The sequence below is a fragment of the Falco rusticolus genome, chromosome 4, assembly GCF_015220075.1.
Source record: "Falco rusticolus isolate bFalRus1 chromosome 4, bFalRus1.pri, whole genome shotgun sequence".
Lineage (NCBI taxonomy): Eukaryota > Metazoa > Chordata > Aves > Falconiformes > Falconidae > Falco > Falco rusticolus.
In genome coordinates, this window is record NC_051190.1 from 97,851,243 (window position 1) to 97,871,414 (window position 20,172).

General features: G+C 39.8%; 1 protein-coding gene across 3 annotated transcripts in view; it reads left to right on the top strand.

The window, feature by feature from the left end:
* Positions 1-20,172, top strand: part of TRAK1 (trafficking kinesin protein 1) — a 140,556-nt gene that overhangs the window by 52,421 nt on the left and 67,963 nt on the right. For all 3 annotated transcript variants that reach the window (XM_037382717.1, XM_037382718.1, XM_037382719.1), the window contains exon 3: positions 13,873-14,067. The gene's annotated coding sequence lies outside the window, so the exon portion shown is untranslated. The remainder of the gene's footprint in view (positions 1-13,872; positions 14,068-20,172) is intronic.

Here is a 20,172-nt window from a genome sequence, read left to right on the forward strand (position 1 = left end):
ATAGAATCCCTGTTCTGTTTTTGTGGCAGAGGGGAGATGAGTTACTCTCTAGCTAGGTCACACCTCTGATCTGTGTAACTATGTGGCCTAAAAGCAGTTATGCTGGCGTAACCCATGGAATGAGCGCTGCAGGGGTGGGCCTGGGTGACAAAAAAAGGTGAGATTAAAAGATTCCCTAAGCCAGTGTTACCTCAGAGTTGGGGATAGCACCGTAAAAGACTACTGCTTTCCCACTGAATTTGGTAGTAAAGCGATCCAAAAGTCATAGTTGCTATAATTGAAGTGTTATACAAGTAGACACTTCTGAATCTGTGCTAATTTGAGCATAGAAGGGAATATGAAATAGATAATTTATCCAGTTTAAAAAAAAAATAGTGAATGTTTTAAGAGTTACTAAAAAAATGTTACTGGTAGTGCACGTTTTTTCTAAACGCCGGTAGTATTAAGCCTGAAAATGGATTCAGTAGCTGTTTTAGCAGATTTTTTTTTTTTTTTTAATTATTACTTCATTTTGGGTTTTGGTAAGATTTAAGAGAAGAGTTGGATGTAGTCTGACTTAGAGGGTTTTTACTGCTACCACTTGAGGAACCTCTGTAGGTAAATAGGGGGAAGGAGATTCATATCCCGAGGCTGGTGGACAGTGGGGCAGCACTGCATGACTAAGGTGGTGTGCTGCTACTACATATGTGGGGCACCGGTCTTGTCCTAGTTGGTTTTTTCCTTTGAACTTTTCTTTTTCTTGCGGATACCGTTCATCTGGGAGTGTAAAGGTAGGAATACGGATGTAGCACCATCTAGTGTTCCTTTTGCTGGAAATGGAATCGAAGTGCTTTTAAAGGTGTGTCTGTCTGTCCTGTTAATTGCAGCGCAGACCTGGATGCTTCCAGTCAGGTGTTGATGGAAACAGGAGCTGACGTTGGGGGCTTTCTTCTCTGTTGTACACCCCCTGCCCCATTTTTTGCAAAGCAGGAAGGGCTGTAATTGTGACATCATAAAGCACAGTGCCACTAAGTTGCTCAATAGTGTGATTGCTTTTCTTCTTTGTCTGTCAGCTGCTATCAGACAAATCCTGTCCTTTTGGAAATGGAGAGTACAGTGGGGGTGAAAGCCTGAAACACCATTGTAGTATAGATTTAATCTTTTGACAGATGTTTAGCTGTCGGTGGTTTTGTGTTTGGGGGGTTTTTTTGGGTTTTTTTTTTTTTTTTTTGCAGTGGTTTGGGTTTTTTTGCCCCTTAGTTTCTCTATAAATATGCATAACAGTATTGTTGGCCATCTTCAGTAAGTTAATTTTCAGTCTGCTTTCTCATGTCTGAAGACTTGCTATTTCCAATGATTTTGGCATGATATACTTTGCAATTCAAGAGCTGACTGCTTAATATGCCATGTAGGTTTCCTTCATCCTTCTCTGAAAAAGGAGAGAATGAATGGGCTGTGATTTAAATTGCCTAGCTCCTTCATTAATTTGCATGATTCATTTGTTCATTGTACTAATTACTCTTTCCAAATGCATGTCAGAGTGTGTTCTCTGGCTGTCATGTTAGGGGCAATTTCCTGAGGGTTCTTGGGAAATTCTTTGTGGTGATAACCTGTTCTGTATGTTACTTTGTAATTAACACAAGTAGATTTGTTTATTTTAAAATAAAGTTACATCACTGGATGGGTCAAGCCATGAAATCTTTTTCTCTCAGCTGGGAGGTATCTCTGAGAAGAGTTGGTATTTTTTGACCTTGCAGGGTGTAACTTCTAACTTACTGCAATGGTGGGTAGTCCTAATGTCCAGAGAAACCGACTTTCTCCTGCTCTCAGGCCTTTCACAATCTCCTAGCAACAAAGACATTTGGGTGCAGAAAGTTTTCTCTGGATTTTCATTCTGCCTCTCTTGTTATTGAGGCTATAATTGTGTTCTCATATGAAACAGAGCTTCTGTTCTTTCCACCAGCTGTTACCACTCTTCATTCCTCATGGCAACATCAAGCAGTTTTGATGACTGACTGATCCTACAGATAGCTGGTGTAATTCTGACCATTTTTTTTTTTTTTTCTGTAGTCAGTTGATTTGACAAGGCATGCCTAGGGCCTGTGGAATTTCCATTCCAGTCACCTGTGGTCATGTGTCGTGTCTGTCTGTGCCCCGCCGAGGTGCATGTTTTTGTTTGGAAGGCTGAATTTCTATTCCTTCTGTTCCAAGCCTGACAAAGCATGACTGCCCCAACGTAACTCCTTAAGATTTTGCTAATACAGGTTGTTACTAGACTGCTTTACTCCTGTCATGCAGGAGATGGGAAAATACTGTATCCATGGCCGTCCTGTTTTGGGTGCATGAAATACCATCAGACCTTGCATAGTTGCTAATCTGAGGCAGTTGAACAGGGTGCTGTGGTTGTTTGGTACCTGTTAAAGGCTGGGTGGTTGTCCTCTAAGTTACAAAAGTATTGATAAAATAATAACAGTTTTGAATTGCTTCTCTCTATCTGAACCTCTTTGAGTTCTGTTATGGTTAGCTTTCTCTTTTAGTGGTTGTTCCCTAGCTCTAGCACTTTATGCTTTTTCAGCTCCTGTTTTGGGATACTTTTGTGGTTTTTCTTGGTTTCATTGATATGAGAGAAAAGGTCTAAGATGGTGTTTGGTGGAGCTGGAATTCAAATAAAGAACATAAGAAATGCTCTCCTGGGTTGGACCACCTGGTTCACAACTGTGTTCCTGACTCCAGCAGCAGCAGATGCTGGGTATGGAAAGTACGTGCTCAGCCACTCTTAGCAGCATGTTCTCAGCGTAAGTACCCCACCTAGCAGAACTGTTGTACTAGGGATATAGACACTACATCCCTGCCTAGCTCTTATAGTGTCTATTTGGTGTTGGACCCTGTCCATGACTTTAAAACCTTTCTGAATCTGCTGATTGTGTTACCGTGGTAGTTCATGGCTTTTATTGGCTGTGTGCAGTGGTACTTATACCAGTCTTGCACTGGTTGCTGTCAGTATGTGGTGTTGTTATGTAGGATGTAGTGAATGTCAGGTTTTTTATTCCCCTTATGTTTTTATCTTTGTGATATTTGAAAAATCTCCATCGCTTTCACACCCTGGCCTGCTCCTTTCCCAGCTTTCTTAGTCTGTCCTTTAAGCAAAACTTCAAGCATGTCAGCTCTTACCTCAGTCCTTTTACTTTGCTGTTGCTGTCACTAGTCCCATACTGTAAGTTGGATCTAGTTTTGGTCTCTTCTCCCTCTTCTTTCCTGACCCTTCCTGTAAGCAGTTATTGCTAAATTCTGAGCACTCTTTCTTTCTCTAAGTCACGCAAAAAATGCTTATCCTATTAACATGAGATAACTCTCTCAGCATGAGTGGAACTGTTCTGTGGCGCTGACTTTAGTTCTGTCTAGCATACTCTACCAAAATGATCATACTCTCTGTGCCTGCTGCATCATTGCATCTGTTTGAATTTTCTGGCTGGCTTTTGGTGGATTCTCATTCAACTTCATGCAGCTTCTCCTACCCCTCCCTTCCCCACCACCCTGGCTTCCTGTCAGTTGTTTTCCAGCTCTTGCTCTTTGCCAACAACTTGTTCTTTTTCCTGATTCCTCTCCTGTGACAGGCTGTTAATGCTACTACCTCTTAGTCTGTATCCCAGACACACTTTTTTTTTTTCTTTCAAGGATGATGTTTTTGTGCTTTGGTGGGGTTGGTTTGTTTATTTGTTTTTTCCCCAAGCAGAGTTGTGGGCTACTGCTATGCTCCTTATGCAGCCCTCCTACTTATACTCCTCCTCCTAGTAGGAGGATACATGGGTTTTAGTGTAAACTGTCAATTCTAGAGTCACTGTGAAAGCAACCACAGGAATTACTGAAATCCAGTGTGACTTATTAAATTTGTTTCTAGATTTTCCCTTATTTTGGGAAGCACTTGTCATTGCTAAATATTGACTTCATTTGAGGTAGGGATGTGTGAGAACAGTAAGTGTTCGTCAGTGTTCTGTGTTCTTTGGAGAAACAACTCTTGAAAGCAAGTACTTGGTAGATTTTTTTGGGAGGTGGTTTTTTTTTTCCCATTGTGGTGCACTTGAGTAGTAATGGAAGACTAAAAAGCTACATTTGGTTATTGGCGTATTACGGAATACAAGTATTTTGACATATTTAAATTTGCCTCCATAACATGCTGAGTGCAGCTTTATCTTTCTCCCTCAATGTACATGTATGTGTCCATCCCAAAACAAAAAAAAAAATCCTTTTAAAGTCAACAACTGTAAAAACCAAGCTACACAAGGATTAATTCTTATGTTTGGTTGTGATTCTAAAGCTTCATTGACATCCATTGTTTAGGGGCTAGCACATTTTGTAGCTGGGCTGAACAACAAGCAAAGGCAGGACAATTGCTTTTCAGGGTTTTCCGTACTCAGTGATTTATCAATGGGTTTTTGAGACGTTCTCAGTCTGTCTTGGAAGCTGGAAGATCCTAATGGTTAATGGATGTGTTTATTCTTTCTGCTGCTGAACAGTGCGTTGCCAGCATGCATTTGACACATGAATAGCTTTTGTTCTTGCTCTAAAAGAATAGCCATGGTGGTGGAGTTTCCTTTTATTTTCTGTTTAATGTAAAAATAAAAGCATGAGTATGGCTGCATTTATCTACAAAGAAAAACGTCTCCATACTGAAGCAAAGCTCACTTTAAATTTATGGCATAATGTACAGTAGGGGGTCTAATAGTTTAATGGTCTCTCATCACCCAGATCTGTCTCACCTTTTGTACCCAGTAGGAATGTGTGTGTAGGATGAAATCAAAGCAGGGAGACATTAACCTAGTAAACAATGATATTTCTCACATTGGAATCACGCTTCCCAATAGTTTGATCTTTGTTAGCTTTGACGTTCCCAGCTTTATCCCAGGCTTTATTTGGTGTGTTTGACTAAGCCAAGTTTTCTTCCAGCTTATTTCTTCAATATGCTTTCAGCTGCCAAATTTAAGTAGTTTCCTACCAAGGAAGGTTACATGGTGGAAACAGTGCTTTATTCTCCCAAGTATGCAGATGTAGGCTGAGTCCAGTGACCTATATGGGAAGACAGTTCCGTGGGTTGTGCACCCACAGACAGGTTTGGCCGGTGCCTGGTGTGGCAGAACTGAAGGAACAGCATTTTATTTTTTTTTTCTTCCACTTCAGCTGGCAGCCTGGTCAATGTAATGATTTTTTCCCTCACAACAGTATTCTTTTGGATAATATTGAATGATCTGATCCTTCATACCTATTCTACTTGGTAGCAAAGGAAGAACTGTGATTATGTTCTGTGCAGCTTTCTCACCCTTGCATAAATCCTTTAAAACTTTTTGAGGAGAAGAGACTTCTTCCCAGTAATGAAGCTGGATTTGTTCAGAGGAAAGGCGATGGGAGTCGGTGTGGGGAAGAAAAGCAAAGTCTTGGAAGTCTTTTTCCTTCCTACTGCTATTCTTGCTCTTATAAATGCATGTTTGTATGAATTAAAATATCAAATGGCAGACAACTGAAGTGACGCATGGTATTATATAGATAATATGGTGAGAATCCCTGTTAGTGCTTCATTCTTCTCCATGGGCTGGACTTACCATCCAGAATTCCTTTGCCGTGATTCACTGTGCCCACTTGGCTACCACAGCTAGCTGCCTTTCCTGTGGTGCCCCACCTGCGCAAGGTGGGAAGGCCAGTTGAGATCTGTGCGTGCAAGAGAGGAAGCGCTGTGGGCAGTACTGAGTTACAGGCCAGCTGAAACCTTGCTGTGGCAGCCCAGAATGGGAATACCCGAGGTTAGCATGGCGTCTTTTCTTTTCCCATGGAAGACTGGATTTTGTGCAGTGTTTTCCATGTTTAGAGGCAGAAGAACCACTACTTAAACAACTTTGATTAAAGGTGTGGCAGGACTTGGAATTCCAAAATTGTGTCATGCCAGTCAAGTTACAGAAGTTGCCATGGGCTGTTTGCGGAATCTTGATTTTTAAGGGTATGAGACAGCATTCTTGTTGAAAAGCTTTTGCTCCAGCAGTTTGACTTTGCAGCCAGCATTGAGACTTCAGATATGTAGGATGCTAAGGCTGTCTTTCCCTTTGGGCAAGTCAGTGAGTTGAAAGGGTGGTGAGTTTTCTTTTTATTAGAAGTAATTTTTTGCCCTACAATCTGATCACACACTTATTAAAACACACATATTGTGTATATGCAGTCCTGAGTTCAGCAGTAGTATTTATAAGACTTCAGTATAATTAGCCACATTGTGGGCATCCTGGAACTGAAATTAAATAGGGATATGGTGGGTTCTGGTATTTTGCCTATTGCAGGTACATGTGTAGAGTAACTGTTAAATAATGTTCCAAAAATACTTGTAATTCTGGACCCCAGTTAGTACATAATGCCAGTGTGTGGGTGGGGGCCTGGAGAGCTCAGATAATGGATGACTACAGGCTATATTTCTCTGTTCAGTAGACTAGCTAGCAGCCTGATTGTGGAGTTGAAGCTTCTCATTTACCCTTTGGCTTTTCATTTTTATGTAGAACTCTTCACAAGGGCAATGCCTAGTTCACACCTCTCCATTATTGTCTAAATGGACAGAAAACATTGGGAAAATGAGGCTATTGAGTTGCTTCAAACAGCAAGTACCTGTTGGAAAAGCATTTAGAGAAAGACCTTCTCTCTTGCTTCCTTCCCTGGGATATGATTAGGCTTTAGGCTTGTGGTTTGCTGAGAAAGGCAAAACCTAATGTAGTCATGGTTTCTTGGCTGCTTGCCAAGCTAGGTTAGGAGACTTTTCTCAGAAGGAGTTTCCAGAATTTTCTCAGCCCAATGGAATGGGATGACTTTTCACATTATGGAGTTGCATATTTTTTTCACTATTTTAAAGATGAGGGAGATACTGAATACACTGACAATTTTAAACAGGGCACTTCCTGCTTAAAAACTGCTCTTGTGTGACAGTACATGTACTACAGAATTGTGTGTAATTTTACATACAGGGATACAAAATTTGTCCAGTGCTTGCTGATCCTCGGTTTCTAGTAAGGCTTTCAGACTTTCTCAGTTTGTTTATGCATCACATGAAGTAAAAATCATGAATGTATTATGCATCAAAATATGCATCAAAAATGAAGTAAAAAAAAAGATTCACTAATATTTAGCACAGAATAACCTCAAGCTGATGAACTCTAATTTCTTGCATTACATGTGGCTGGACTTTAGCCTCCATGTGGCAGAGCTGTTCTGCAGAGAACCTTGCCTTCACTTAACTAGTAGGGAGCCAGCACGGGAATTGATCCTTTCAGGTACTGTGTGCTTTTTTCCCCCGATATAAATTGTTATGTATTGACCAGCCATTTTCGAAGGTTTTTTTCCCCCCAAGTCTCTCTGTTTTAAACTTCAGAGAGCTAAATGTCAAGGCTAAGTGTAATATGTGTGTGGGAAATGGGATGGAGCTGAAAAGCAGACAGCGAGGAATAGGTGGCTTCATGGAGTAGTAGACTTCTTCATTCCTCCTTTACTCAGAGAGTTTCTTTGTTTCTCTCATCTATTTTTGTTACTGTGCTCTTACCTACTTCTGTTTCCTCAACTGCCTCAAAAGGTTGGGACACGTTACGATGCCTTAATTCTGTTACGGGAAATGAAAGAATTTGCCCAAGAGTGACAACAGAGACCGGTTTGGTTTGGTTTGTTTTTTTAAGGAGAGGGTTATTTAGCCCACACCAGGAAGGGGCAGGCTGAGCACCAGCTGCTGGGTGGTGATGCAGTGGAGTCTCCTGGAAGATGGTCAGCGTGGGTGGGTGACACAACCTGATCACCAAAGCTTGTGTTTTGAGAGTTGCTGAGCAGCCTGGCAGTTGCCCATGGCCACACCTGGAGCGTAGTTGTGCTGAACACACCGCTTCTGTGCAGCAGTGGTTTGTTTCCCTTTTCTCAGAGGAGGCTCTTCAGGGTAGCACAGCTGCCTTGAGCCATTTGCAAGGTGTTGGCCTCCGTCCGGGCCATGACTCTGGCGCACGGTGCTCTGAGAATGACGCTGTCTCTGGGTAGTTATGTTGTGATCTTCCTTGTCTTGACTTGACTTGTGTGTTCTGGCCTGGCCCGTCTTGAGCACAAACCTGACCCTAACGTGGTGCATGGCAGGGTTGAGTTGATGAGAAATTGTTCTGCTCCTTTTGCAGCAAGGGGCTGTGAAGGAGAAACGGGCTGCCGATGCCATTTGGGTTTAGGGTCTCGGGTAATAAGGCGCTTCTTGCGCCAGGTGGCAGCATCCGCTGCCAGCAGGTTTTAACCTTGAAAGGGGACCCCGTGCTTGGAAACAAACCGATAAAACCATAAAGATCGAGCTTGGTTAGGACCGGAATTTGGAGAGGACGAAACTAAATATTTTGTGTCCATGCAATGACTGTACTGATAAGCTGTGTTGTATTGTGTTTCTAAAAACTCCTGCAGATACCAGGATTTTAGATTTGTAGAGTTTCTTTTCTCTGTGTATGTGTTTTGTGTACATTGTAGGGATTTTCTTTTGCTTGTCGTCCCCCTTCCTCTTTTTCTTTTTTTCTGAATTTGTCACTACTTTTTATGTGAAGTTGATGCTGAAATTGAATAGGTGGTCCTTTACTGATCCAGCTAGGTTTAATTTTGACACTCGGATATGGCTATTCAGCCACAGCTGAAAACAAGTGAGACACACAAGCCTGGTAGGGAATGGAGTTTCAGAGGTGAGCTGCTCTAGGTGACCATGTTGTTTGGAATGTGATCTTCAAATGTGGCTGCCTGTGGTTCATGTTGAACTTCACTTGAGTTGACGATTAGTTCAATCGAGGCTGAATTGCTGGGTCATGAGGTGCTGGCATAGTTCTACCCGTCCAAACAGCATGACAGCTAAATGTATATTTAACACTGTATGGGAAGTGACCTAATGCATTGCACGGCTGCATGAGTGCAAGATGAAAACGACAGTGGGTGGCAGCACCCTACACAATGCCACATGATCTGTGTGATGTTATGTGCACAGAGGGGGACTGGCAGTCCTTGAGGTGCCCTTTCAGTACAGTCAGCTCCTCTTGTTTTAGACCTTTCACTCCATTTTCTGTTTGATCAGCACCTTGCTCACTTGTCAGCAGAGGAGTGGTGTAAGTGTACACCAAAAATAAGCTGTTATCATCATGTGGTTGTCCTAAAAACTATGCCTCTTCCCACCCCAAAAATAAATTAAAAAATATTAAAAAATTACCCTCGCTTCAATCTCCACAATGAAAAGTTAATTTACTATGCTTAGGGCATTCTGTATGGATAGAGGTGTTGGCTTCTGGAGAAAGCGAACTGACAAAATAGTCTAAGGTATCCAGATCAGCAAGTCTAATAAAAATTCCTCTAAGGAAATGTAAGCAACATGAAACAACCAGTGAAACTTTAGTGGCTGTCTTTAAGTTGGGCGGGAGGTGGCGGAAAAATTGAAGTCCAGAGAAGTGAAAATATGCCAATCAGTCAAAACCCAATGTATGAAAAGACATGGAACTAGCTAATAAGTATTCCATGGCTAACTATTGAGATAGGAATAGAAAAATCCAGGACACTCAGCTGAAGTGTTCTGACCAGTTTTGTCATCTTTACTGAAAGAGAAGATTACAGTCTGAAGCCACAAAATAATCAGCACAGAAGTCTTTCAAAGAACTCGATTATTTGAACATCTCATTTAGAAAACATAGCGAGGATGAGGAAAAATAATGTAAAAAAATCCTGCAAAGCAGACCGACTAACTTTATTTCTGGAGGAACAAGGGCATAGAGAAACATATTTTTGCACTGGAATAGGTGAGGTGAGGTGTTTGTGCATGTGCTGCATGTAAGCTGAGAAGACAGCAAAGCAGTGGAATGTGTTACTCGCAAAAAACATGTGGAAAAAAATTACCAATTTTTTCTTGTTTATATATAATTATTTCTGTACAGTGGTGAAAGCTGCAGAGTTCTGCAAATCTTTCTTCCTAACTTTTCTTTCAAAAGTGGAACCTGGAATGACCCACGCTTTAGCAAGAATCATGAGTTCATAATTCATTTAGCTATTTAAGTTAGTTGCAATTTGCTTGTAGAAGTTCCTGTTTGCTAAGGATGTCCAGAAAACTGCAAGTTTAAAATTGCTTAGGCTACAAAGAACAAAATCCTTAACAAAGCAACTTAAAAGGATATGTCAATTATATTTTGTTGTATCATTTTTCATTAATCTTCAATTAATTGTCTTAAGCTTATAGTCTTAAGCTTAAGTTATATTTAACTCAGTAAAATGAAGGTACCACTTAGGACAAGAGGAAGTGCAACAGTTTTGTTTGTTGGACATCGGTTAACTTAATCATAAACCACAAATGATGCCTTAGATGTTCTTAGTAGAGAAGTTATTTATCTTAGTTGTTTTGCAGTTTTAATCAGAAATAGTAATAAAAAGTATCTAGAAGCACAGTCAGGGTCTTTATAAAAATAAGACTGGTATTTTGGGATCAGGGATGGCGTTAGTCTGCGTACCTTCTCATAACAAGTGCCTGCACCTCAGAAAAAGTAAGGGAGGAAAAGTGAAGGGGAAGGCTGTGTAATTGTACTGAGAATATTGCTGTGATTTAAATGGTGAACTAAGGTTTAGTCACACACAAGTGTAATCACAGTGTCCTGTTTTTCCAAATAGGCAATTACATCAGACCCTGCTCCTATTTCCTGTTGGTATACTGATTTTAAAATTGCAATAGAAGTTAATGACAATAGCGTCATAATGAGTTGCCTTTCCAGTTACTCGTTAATATCTTTTCCAGTTGTTAGGCCTTTTGAATTGCTCACAAACACTCAGAATTTATTATATGGTAAAGTAGAAAAATTGTCTTGGTTGACTTGTATTCCATGTTAATTTTTATTTCTTTGCTTTCTGTCCTTTATGTTCCAGTGGATTTCTTCTCCACAATAAAACTGTATGGGTTTCCTTTGTGTGTGTGCATGTGTGGTTTTCTTTGCTCCTCAAATTTTATTGGTAACTTCTTTTGCATTCCATTTTTTGTTACTTTTTGTGATACAGCAAACCAGTTTGCTTCTGTGCACAGTTACTTGCCTGCAACTTTCTCTTTTCATCTATAAAGTCAGTTAAATTCTTTTGAAATACTAATTAAAAGCAGAAAGACACTAAAGGTTTGAACTTTCTCAAATTTTTTATTTCCTTGTTTCCAAGAAGACCACTTCAGTCAGGCTGTGTAGACTCTTACCAGTTTTTCACAAGAGGAGAACGAATAACATTTCAGACATGTGCACACACGCCAACAACCCCAATGAAAAAACAACCCCATATTCTTGACAGTGAGAGCAATTAGGTAATCTAGAGATAAATATATTTTAAAATATATATATTTGTGTATGCGTGCACACAAATGTCTCTGCTTGTTTAGCTGACATCAGTGGGTGGTGTTTAGAAGATCAGCTGGCTTTTCTGAACTCAGATGGTTGCAGGCAACTCAGATGGGTTTTGTCAGCAGTTAAAAAGGTAGCCAGGGAGGAAGAAAGGTTTGTAGTTAGAGGTTTGCTCTTGGCTTTTAAAACCTGAGAAATGGGTCTTGTTTCTCTGTGTAAGCTAGTAATTCTCCAAGGGGGCTGCAAGGACTTTTTAAAATGATGTGTGCAGGCTGACACTTGTATTGCATGGACTCCATAAAAATAGCATTGCTGCACGTGTGGGTACCTAATCCTACTGACTTTTGCACATCCACTTCTGCAGTGATGTTTGGAGAACACTTAGAGATGTACAAGTTAGCAGAATGGCCAGGATGAAAGCAGAGGAGAATACTTTCTGATAGGTAATAGCAGACTCCTCGAGTCATAAGGTATGATGCAACTTTCCCAGATGAATTTTAGTTGTAATCAATAAAGGGTATAGGCAGGAAATTAACAGTATGATTTCATCTTTGTATCTGCTGCCCTGTTGTCTGATAGAATAGTAACATTCTTGCTGTCTTTAGTGCTTGGGATGATGCTTATGACAATGCGATTTCTGGATTAGGAAGATTAAAAAAGAAGAGGTAATTGGTGGCTTATAGAAAAGTATGTGTTACTTCCCCATTCCCCTCTCCTCCTCCTCCCCTGGCAGAGGTGAGTTTCACTTGCAACTGTACATCAGTCCTGTGATAATGAGTTTCTCCCTTATGAAAACAGGTGTCATTGTCAGGGAACAGCAAGAGCAGGGCTGCCTTACCGCCTTGCCGGCAGCTGAGTGTGACCACGGGGAGGGAAGGGCAGGATCCTTGTTGGCAGAGCCCAGTCTCTTTTGTTCCTGAGTAAACTGACTCTCTGGTGATCATCAGGCAAATGTCAGGTACCGAGCTGGTCTGTAGTCAATCCAGGAAGGCCAGGCAATGAGTCGGTCTCGGTGGGGGACAGAGCTGGGCACAGACCTCCCCAGCAGTGCTGCACAGGGGAAGACAGGGGGGCTTGGGTTTAAATGGGGCACCTGGGCCACTGGGCAGAGGGTGCTGCGTGGGGTCCTGACAAGCCTGGTCAGAGCAATAAAGGCCAACGGGTGCACTCAGGGCCTTCGTGGTCTTTGTTATTTACTGTGGTGTGAGTTGTAGCAACAGGTGCAAGAGTTAGGGCACTGGTTAAAGATGGAGCTGCATTGCACAGCATGTGAGCAGCCTTCCTCAGTGCTTGCCCTTCCAAAATAGGCTTAGATAGCTCTTTCTTATTTTAAGGGGTGGGTGAGGGTGGGTAGTGGTGTTCTTTTCTTTTTGTCCTGGCATGGAAATGGGTAGATTGATGCACTAAGTATTGATGGAAAATGAACCACGTGTTGCTCTGTTTCTTAATAGTTATTTAGTAAGACACTGTAGTTAATTTTATATGGTGATTAAGATGTATATTTAAAATTATTGTGCCTTTTTTGGGTATTGACACAGAGACACACAAAATTCTTCATTATGGAATAATATAGGTTGGAAGGTACCTCTGGAGGTTATCTGTTCTGACTTAGATCAGGTCTTTTAAAGAGAGTGCTCTTGGCCTCATGTAGATGAGTAGCCAGTCTTTCCGAAGATGGCAAATTTCCTAGCCTCTGCACCCCTGTTCCCATGTTTGACCATCCTTATGCTGTAGAAGTTTTTATGTTGGAGTTTTAGTGTTAAAACTTCTCGGCTGCCTCTTGTCCTGAATTTCAATCTCTAACTTTAATTGCATCATAGTTGTAGTTGTTGATGGTTGTTGGTATCTGTTTTTAAAACTGTGTGCAAACTTGATATACTTGTGAACACAAGGGACTGATGTCACAAAATACAGGTCGAGATAGTGTCAAAAGGTGCCCTAAAAGTTCTTGCAGCCAACTTTACCAATGCATCTTAGGTGTCAACAGTGACCCTGTTTGCTATTGCAATCCTGGATTTTTCTTGAGAAAAAATCTGCCAGTAGCAAAGGCAAAAAAAGTAGTGGTACTGAACTATGGTCAAAGACCAAGTTAAGGAGGTATGTAAAGCTTGCAAGCTAAAAATATGTGAAGTAGAACATGAAAAATGAAAATCCCTATATGCACTAATTCTTTATCCACACCCTGGTTGTAATTACCCTGTCTTGGTCAATGCTCACTTGCTCTTTACTCTCCCCCTGCCCATCTGCTCCCCTCCGCAGCCCTCTGCTTCAATAGAAGAGTCCCTTCTTCTAGAGGTTGGGCTTTTTTGTCCCTGAGAGCGTGCCTTTGTATTTTCTGCTAGTAAATACGTTATTTGGGGATAATTTGTACTAGTTGTAACTTCTAAACAGATTAGTGTCTAGCTGTTCTTTACATGTAGAAGAATCTTGGCGATATCAAAACAAACTGACATCTTTCTAGCTTGTATGTATGGTACTCAATTTAAGGTAGCTAACAGAGATTGTCGTCTTTCTCTTACAGATGTGTGCAATAGTACCAATCTTCCTGAAGTTGAAATCATCAGTCTACTGGAAGAGCAGCTGCCTCATTATAAGCTAAGAGCAGATACAATCTATGGTTATGACCACGACGACTGGCTTCATACACCTCTCATTTCTCCTGATGTGAATATTGACTTAACAACTGAGCAAATAGAAGAGACCTTGAAATACTTCCGTAAGTCAAAACTTCAGAAATTATACTGGGGAACAAATAAAATAGTGCTATCTTTGTTATTTTCTCCAAAGTATCTGTGCAATTCTGTTACGACTGTGAAAGCAAGAGAGCTGTCTGTGATTTATTGCTTTGGTCTTCAAGTTTGTGGTAGATAGAAAACAAAGGAAACATTTAATCAGGAACAGCAGTTGCATTTGTAATTTTTGTGTGCTTCTCTTCACGTTAGCAAATATTGATGAAACAGAAATACTTCTTTTTGCTTGTGATCTCTCTGGCAAGAGACTGAAATTTATCTATCTGTACAACATAGAAAGCTGAGACAAATATGTTTCCATATTTGCTTTTTTTGACTATATTCTCTGACACATTGCAACGTTGTCTGATGGTACTGTGTGCCAGCATCACGGCATGACATCAAATAATTTTCTGCAGCTTAAACTTGCAGGAAAAACTTGTCAAGAACCAAACTGAGCAATTGGTTAAGATGGTTTGTGCCTTTGTCCTTTTGTTCGTATTCATACTGTTTGACAAAAAGGTACCTTCTGTGCCTGAAGGGCAAGTGTGCAGAGTTGTGACCTTCTTGGGTTTTCATTCTTTTGTTTGAGCCTGTAGATGTTTTTATCATGGTGAATAGATTCATGTCTCTCTGGGTTCTTCCACTGTGGGTATTGACTTTGCTATACAATTAGAGAAGAATTCAGCCACTAGTTGCAGATTAATAGAGTAGTTTATGATTAAATGAATCTTTCCCCACCCCACCCCCCTATGATTTCAACATGGAAATGCAATTGTGTTGCTCTTCTGAATATGTTGCACATTAAAATAGTGTGCAGAGCTCGAGCCAATAGGTACTATGATAACGATATGGTAGTTAAGACTTAACCAGTAGTGGAGTTACAGATATTACAGTAGCTGACAGATTTAGATATACTTACTGAGGCACTGTGCAGCGAAGAGGTGAGTTACAGGGCTCAATACAAACCTTTGCAAAGATGGCTTCATTGCATTTTGAAGCACCTGGACAATTCCCTTTATAAGGAGACAGGCTGGTAAGGAAAAGCATTAAGAATATGAAGAACTGAGTTTCTGACTTTTAATGCTTCAATAGAAAACATTAAGTATTTCAGTAGAGAGCTTAGATATGCTCTTCACCTCCCTCCAGTCAGTGGGAAGGGGGAGGAGGCAAGCTGAAGCTGATCTGTGGAATCGGTTGTACTACAACTCCTCCCTTTGTATCAGTCCGTTAGTGCTGTTATAATGATGGCAGAAGTTGGCTTAATGAAATGTTTTGAAATGCCAGGTTTCCAAAGTCTTTAGTAACTGGATTGGTCCTGTCTCACAAATCAGATTGTCTGTGTGGGTGGACTGTTGCAGTAACCATGGAGAGATGTTTTGCTAGTGGAGCAAGGAAGTAAAAAATCCATGTGGAAGCATCCTAATTCTCCCAGCAGAGTTGCTGGCAGGGCATGTCCCTTGCAATGGTGCATGGCTGTTGGAGATGGATACAAAACAAAGCTATGTACAACAGAGGAATGGGGTAGCGGTAGCTGCCTGGAACTGTGAGTAGTTAAACAGTTTATCCAGTTTCCAGCTTACAAGCACGATGACTGCAACTTTACCATGTTGCTGTGATTGAACATTTCAGCCAATCAACTGGCTTGAACGAAAAAAAATAGAGTGTAATTCCTGCCACAGCGTATGTTTTCTCCTTTTATTGGGAAATAACTGCTTAAAGAAGAGGAACGAAGCAAGGAGAACTTCCATCAATAAAAGTTTAGTCCTTAATATTTATATGCAGGTACTTGTGTATAGAAGTAATTTAAGACGTTTAAACAAATTTGGATTGCGTCTTCGACCGATACCCTGGAAACTGAGATCTCTGACCTTACCCTTGTTCGGTTTTTGTGGACAAGCCATATAATGCATCTATACATGAGAATGCAAGATCAGAAAACTTTGGCATGTTTGGAAATCATGGGACTGATTATAAACATTGGTTTATGAAAAAAATAATTGTCAAAATAAAAATATTAAATGAGTTGGCAGAAAAGTCCTGTGAGTTATACATCAATTTGGAGAGTGTTTTCCAGGTTGTAGCTGCTTGCACAATGACTCATTTTCAGTGCAGCAATTAAGGCACTCCTTCTCTACCAGTTTAAGTTGTTTAAAAACCTCGGGAAGGGGGTGAGCAAATATGTAACTTGTCTCTTAGAAAGTTTTAGTATAATCTTACAAATTTACACTTATTTTCAAAATGGTATCCTTTGTGGTCTGAGATTTCTATGGATCTAGTTAAATAAACAAAAATGAAATTTCAAAATCACAGTTTTCATTAACTGAAGGAAGAACTCATCTATTTTTGCAGCAGCACAAAAGGATTTGCTGCAAAATAAAAACTTTTATCAGAACTAAATGTGCTACACACAGATTTTTGTTATACCTTCTTCAAACATCTTAGAGATACTCAAGATAATTAAAATAATACTGATGCTGTAACTTGAGCTGGTGCAGAATATTTTTAGGTGTGAAATTAAGTCTTTGCTTATTGTTCCTGGTGGTGTAGTGTCGATGAGCTTTGAAACCAGGATGTTACATGAATAAATGACCAGGTTGTAGAGGAAGGGGTATGTTGTGGCTTTATTTGGGAGATGTTGACACGCAGAAATACTGGACAGCGAGAAGGATGTTTGGACATGTTTTAATATATGTAAATATGGTGCAATGTTAATACATATAAGTATGATGTCTTTTGTAAGGCTTCCTGTTACATAGGGAGAGAGCTTATCGGGAAGAGCAACATTTCATAACCTCTCACCACACCAGTTAAAAGTGTAACTACGTGGGTTGGAAATAGTCTGAATGGTAACTCAACAGTGACAGTCTTGCGCTGTAACTCATTGCTTTAATGATGTTCGGGTACCTACTGTGAACAACTGGAATTAGGGAAGGGGAACACTTCTGTTTTTCCGGTGGTTGTAATTGCACTCCTACTCCTCCATCCAAGTGCAGTGGAGGTTGATTTTTGGGGGGTGGTAATTTAGAGCAGCTTTTTTCCTTCCTTCTGCTGTAGGTTTTGAATGCGTTTGTGACCAGTTACCATATTCAGTGACTCTTTAACCTCTGTCTTGATTGTGATCCCTGTCTTCAGCTCTGGTTCAACTAATTATGTAAGTTTTGAACTAGATGGATGTCTGAACGTTTGAACCTCAGTACTGAATTAATTAAAAATAATTTGAGGTCCACAGAAGTAGGAGAGTGGGGTGTTCTAGATGTATGTATATATTTATATATAAATATACAAACGTGGTTTTGTATGCATAAATAATAAATATCTAGTATATGTGTATTGAAGTACAATTGGATTTGTAGGTATCCTTTTGAAAGAACTTTAAAATACAGTGACCAGATCTTAAATCTCTACTGAAAATTAAAATAATTCCTCAAGTGCATTTTTAGTTAAGTCTTGTAAAGTGAATAAATAGCTTTTAAACTGTACTATCATCTTCATTTGTTCCTGTTTTAGAATGGCAACATGGAAGGCAGAAAACTTGCTTGTCAAAAAGGTTATATAAAAAGCTCTAACTGATTTGCAACCCCAAACCCAAATTTAAAACTGCATTCAGAAAACAGTGCTCTCAAGGACTATCTTAGAGAACTGCACTTCCAAATAATTTGTTTGCTGTTTAAAATGTCATTTTTATGAGTTACAGTACATGATTTCTGTATTGAGCATATGCACTTACATGTTCACATATACCCATTGCACATTTTATTATTTGTTTATAATTTGTTCTCATTATCCACCTTTTCTATAAACCAGACTTGTTAAGAGGGAACTTGTGATACTGCATACCTTTTTGTGATTTTTCTGAATAATACCTTTATATTTAATAAGAGAGGCTCTGTCGTGGTTCAGATAGATTCAGGTGTCTCTAAAGACCATTATTTGTGAAAGAATCGAAATTAATTGTAGTGACAGTATTCTCTAGTTGGAGTTAATCTGTGTTTGCATTTGCTCCCAGGAGAGAATCCATGGGAAATATAATTTCTAGGAGTGATTCAGCATATAAGGTAACTGGCAGCTGCATTGCTGCCCTTTGCAGTAGAAGCACTGAAATGATTGAGTTTTCTGAATAGCTGATGGGTGTTGGAGTGGTGTAGTCAAGCTTTTAAAGTATACAGATGCATTTTCATTTAGTTAAAAAGCAGATTAGCTAGTAGTGCTCACACACGCTTGTTTTACACTGACTGCACAGGTAACGTTTCAAGGGACAGAGGGGGCTGTGTTTTATGTTTATCATAGGAAGCATATCACAAGAGAACACTTGGATGTAGGGAAACAATAATTTTTGAGTGAAAATGACATATTAGACCCTACTGTAAAGGATGCATGGAGTACAGCTGTTCTCAAAAGTAACTTGATAATCACAAAATGCCATCTGTTCTAGTATTGTTATTTCTCCTTAAAATATGAAAATAAGCATTGATCATGTACTAAAAGGTAAACACGAGGGTGGATGGATGAAGAGCGAGCTTCAATGCAAAGATAAGAGTAGGAAGTGACTGTGGTCTGGGTGGGTTTTCAGTAAAATTAAGTATCTTTTGCAGCTTGTGTATAATAAGAAACTATACATTAAACTGCTTTGATTACTGAGTTCCAGACTAGCAAGACTTGTCATATGAAAGTCTATACAGAGCAAGTATTTGTGCTATTCTTGTATGCCTGAGTGCTATATGCCAGTGATGTGTATTTAATACTGACTCTATTTTGGTTCGCCGGTCTGCTGAACTTGTTCTGCTTGATCTTCTGACCATGTGTAGTGGTTACAACTGAGTCAAGATATGACCTATGAAAATAAAAAAGCAATGAGATTTGAGTGATGTGGATGTGTGTGTGCATATGGTGACTTCAGTAATTACTGAAAACCTAGGTTGTCTGTTGAGCACCTCTCTGTTCTCTGTCAGTAAAACAAACTTACAAACTGGTTTTTCTTAGTATTTTTTTAATAGCCCTGTTCTCGTAGGCTTATACAGATGTGTAAATTGTGATACAAGGTAAATCCAGTAATAATGCTGCAGAGCTATGTGAGCTAAAATCACTTTTTCAGTGCCACCTTCATATTTCTTAAATTCTTTGTGATACTTGGATGATATTTTAGTCTTTACAATTGCAAAGCATTGAGTTCTGAAAAAACATTAATTGTTGCTTTTGTGATATTTTACAGTAATGAGGACTGTTCTGTCATTATTAGTAGAACCCTGAGTCTTCATACTCTTTTCACTGAAGAAAGAAAACTTTGTTTAAGTAAAAATGTCTACAACCTTATGCTGAGTCTAGTAATGGTCTGCCATTTCCAGCAAGGTGTTATACTGCCTGAACTCCTTTTAACAGAATGAAGGATGTGCATCAGAAGATACAACACGAGCAGTGGTGATCTCGCCTAATGTAAATTGAGTTGACTTCTCTGTAGTGGAAAAGAAGACTATGCGCCAGAGGAATGTTTGGATCCTTTGTCTTAAATCTTCCTCCACAACCTACATCAAAACTTTTAGGCCAAATACTGATTACAGCTGGCTATGTCATTCCTACGGGATTCCTTTTAGACAACTCGCTGATTTTGATTGGAATTCAGATGACTTTACAACAGAAGTTATGCTTTGAATTTTAAAACCTAGCTTTTGACTTTTAATAGTATTCTCTTAAGCTTCATGAAGATTACATACTGAATATTGTCATTGTAACTGTTCGGTATGAATATGCGAGGTTTGAAATCTGAGCAATAAAGAAGGGCATTTGATTCCTGAATGACTTATGAAGAATGTCCTTGCAATTTCTGGACTACATGCTAAGATTAATGCTGGTTTATAACCAGCTGGTGGAAATGTGATGAGTTTCCTTCTGTGTTGATCCATGCAGGATAACAGTCAACAGTGACCCTTAGCTATACTGCCGTGGCTTGTTAGAGCAGATTTTCTGTCTTCCTGTTCCTTTTTGTTTTTGAGATCCTGAGTTCAGTCCCCAACCGCAAAGGCCGGCAGTCACAGAATCTGCTGAGCAGTGTCATTTGAGCATGGACACAAGGCTACTTAGACCTCCTTTTCAGC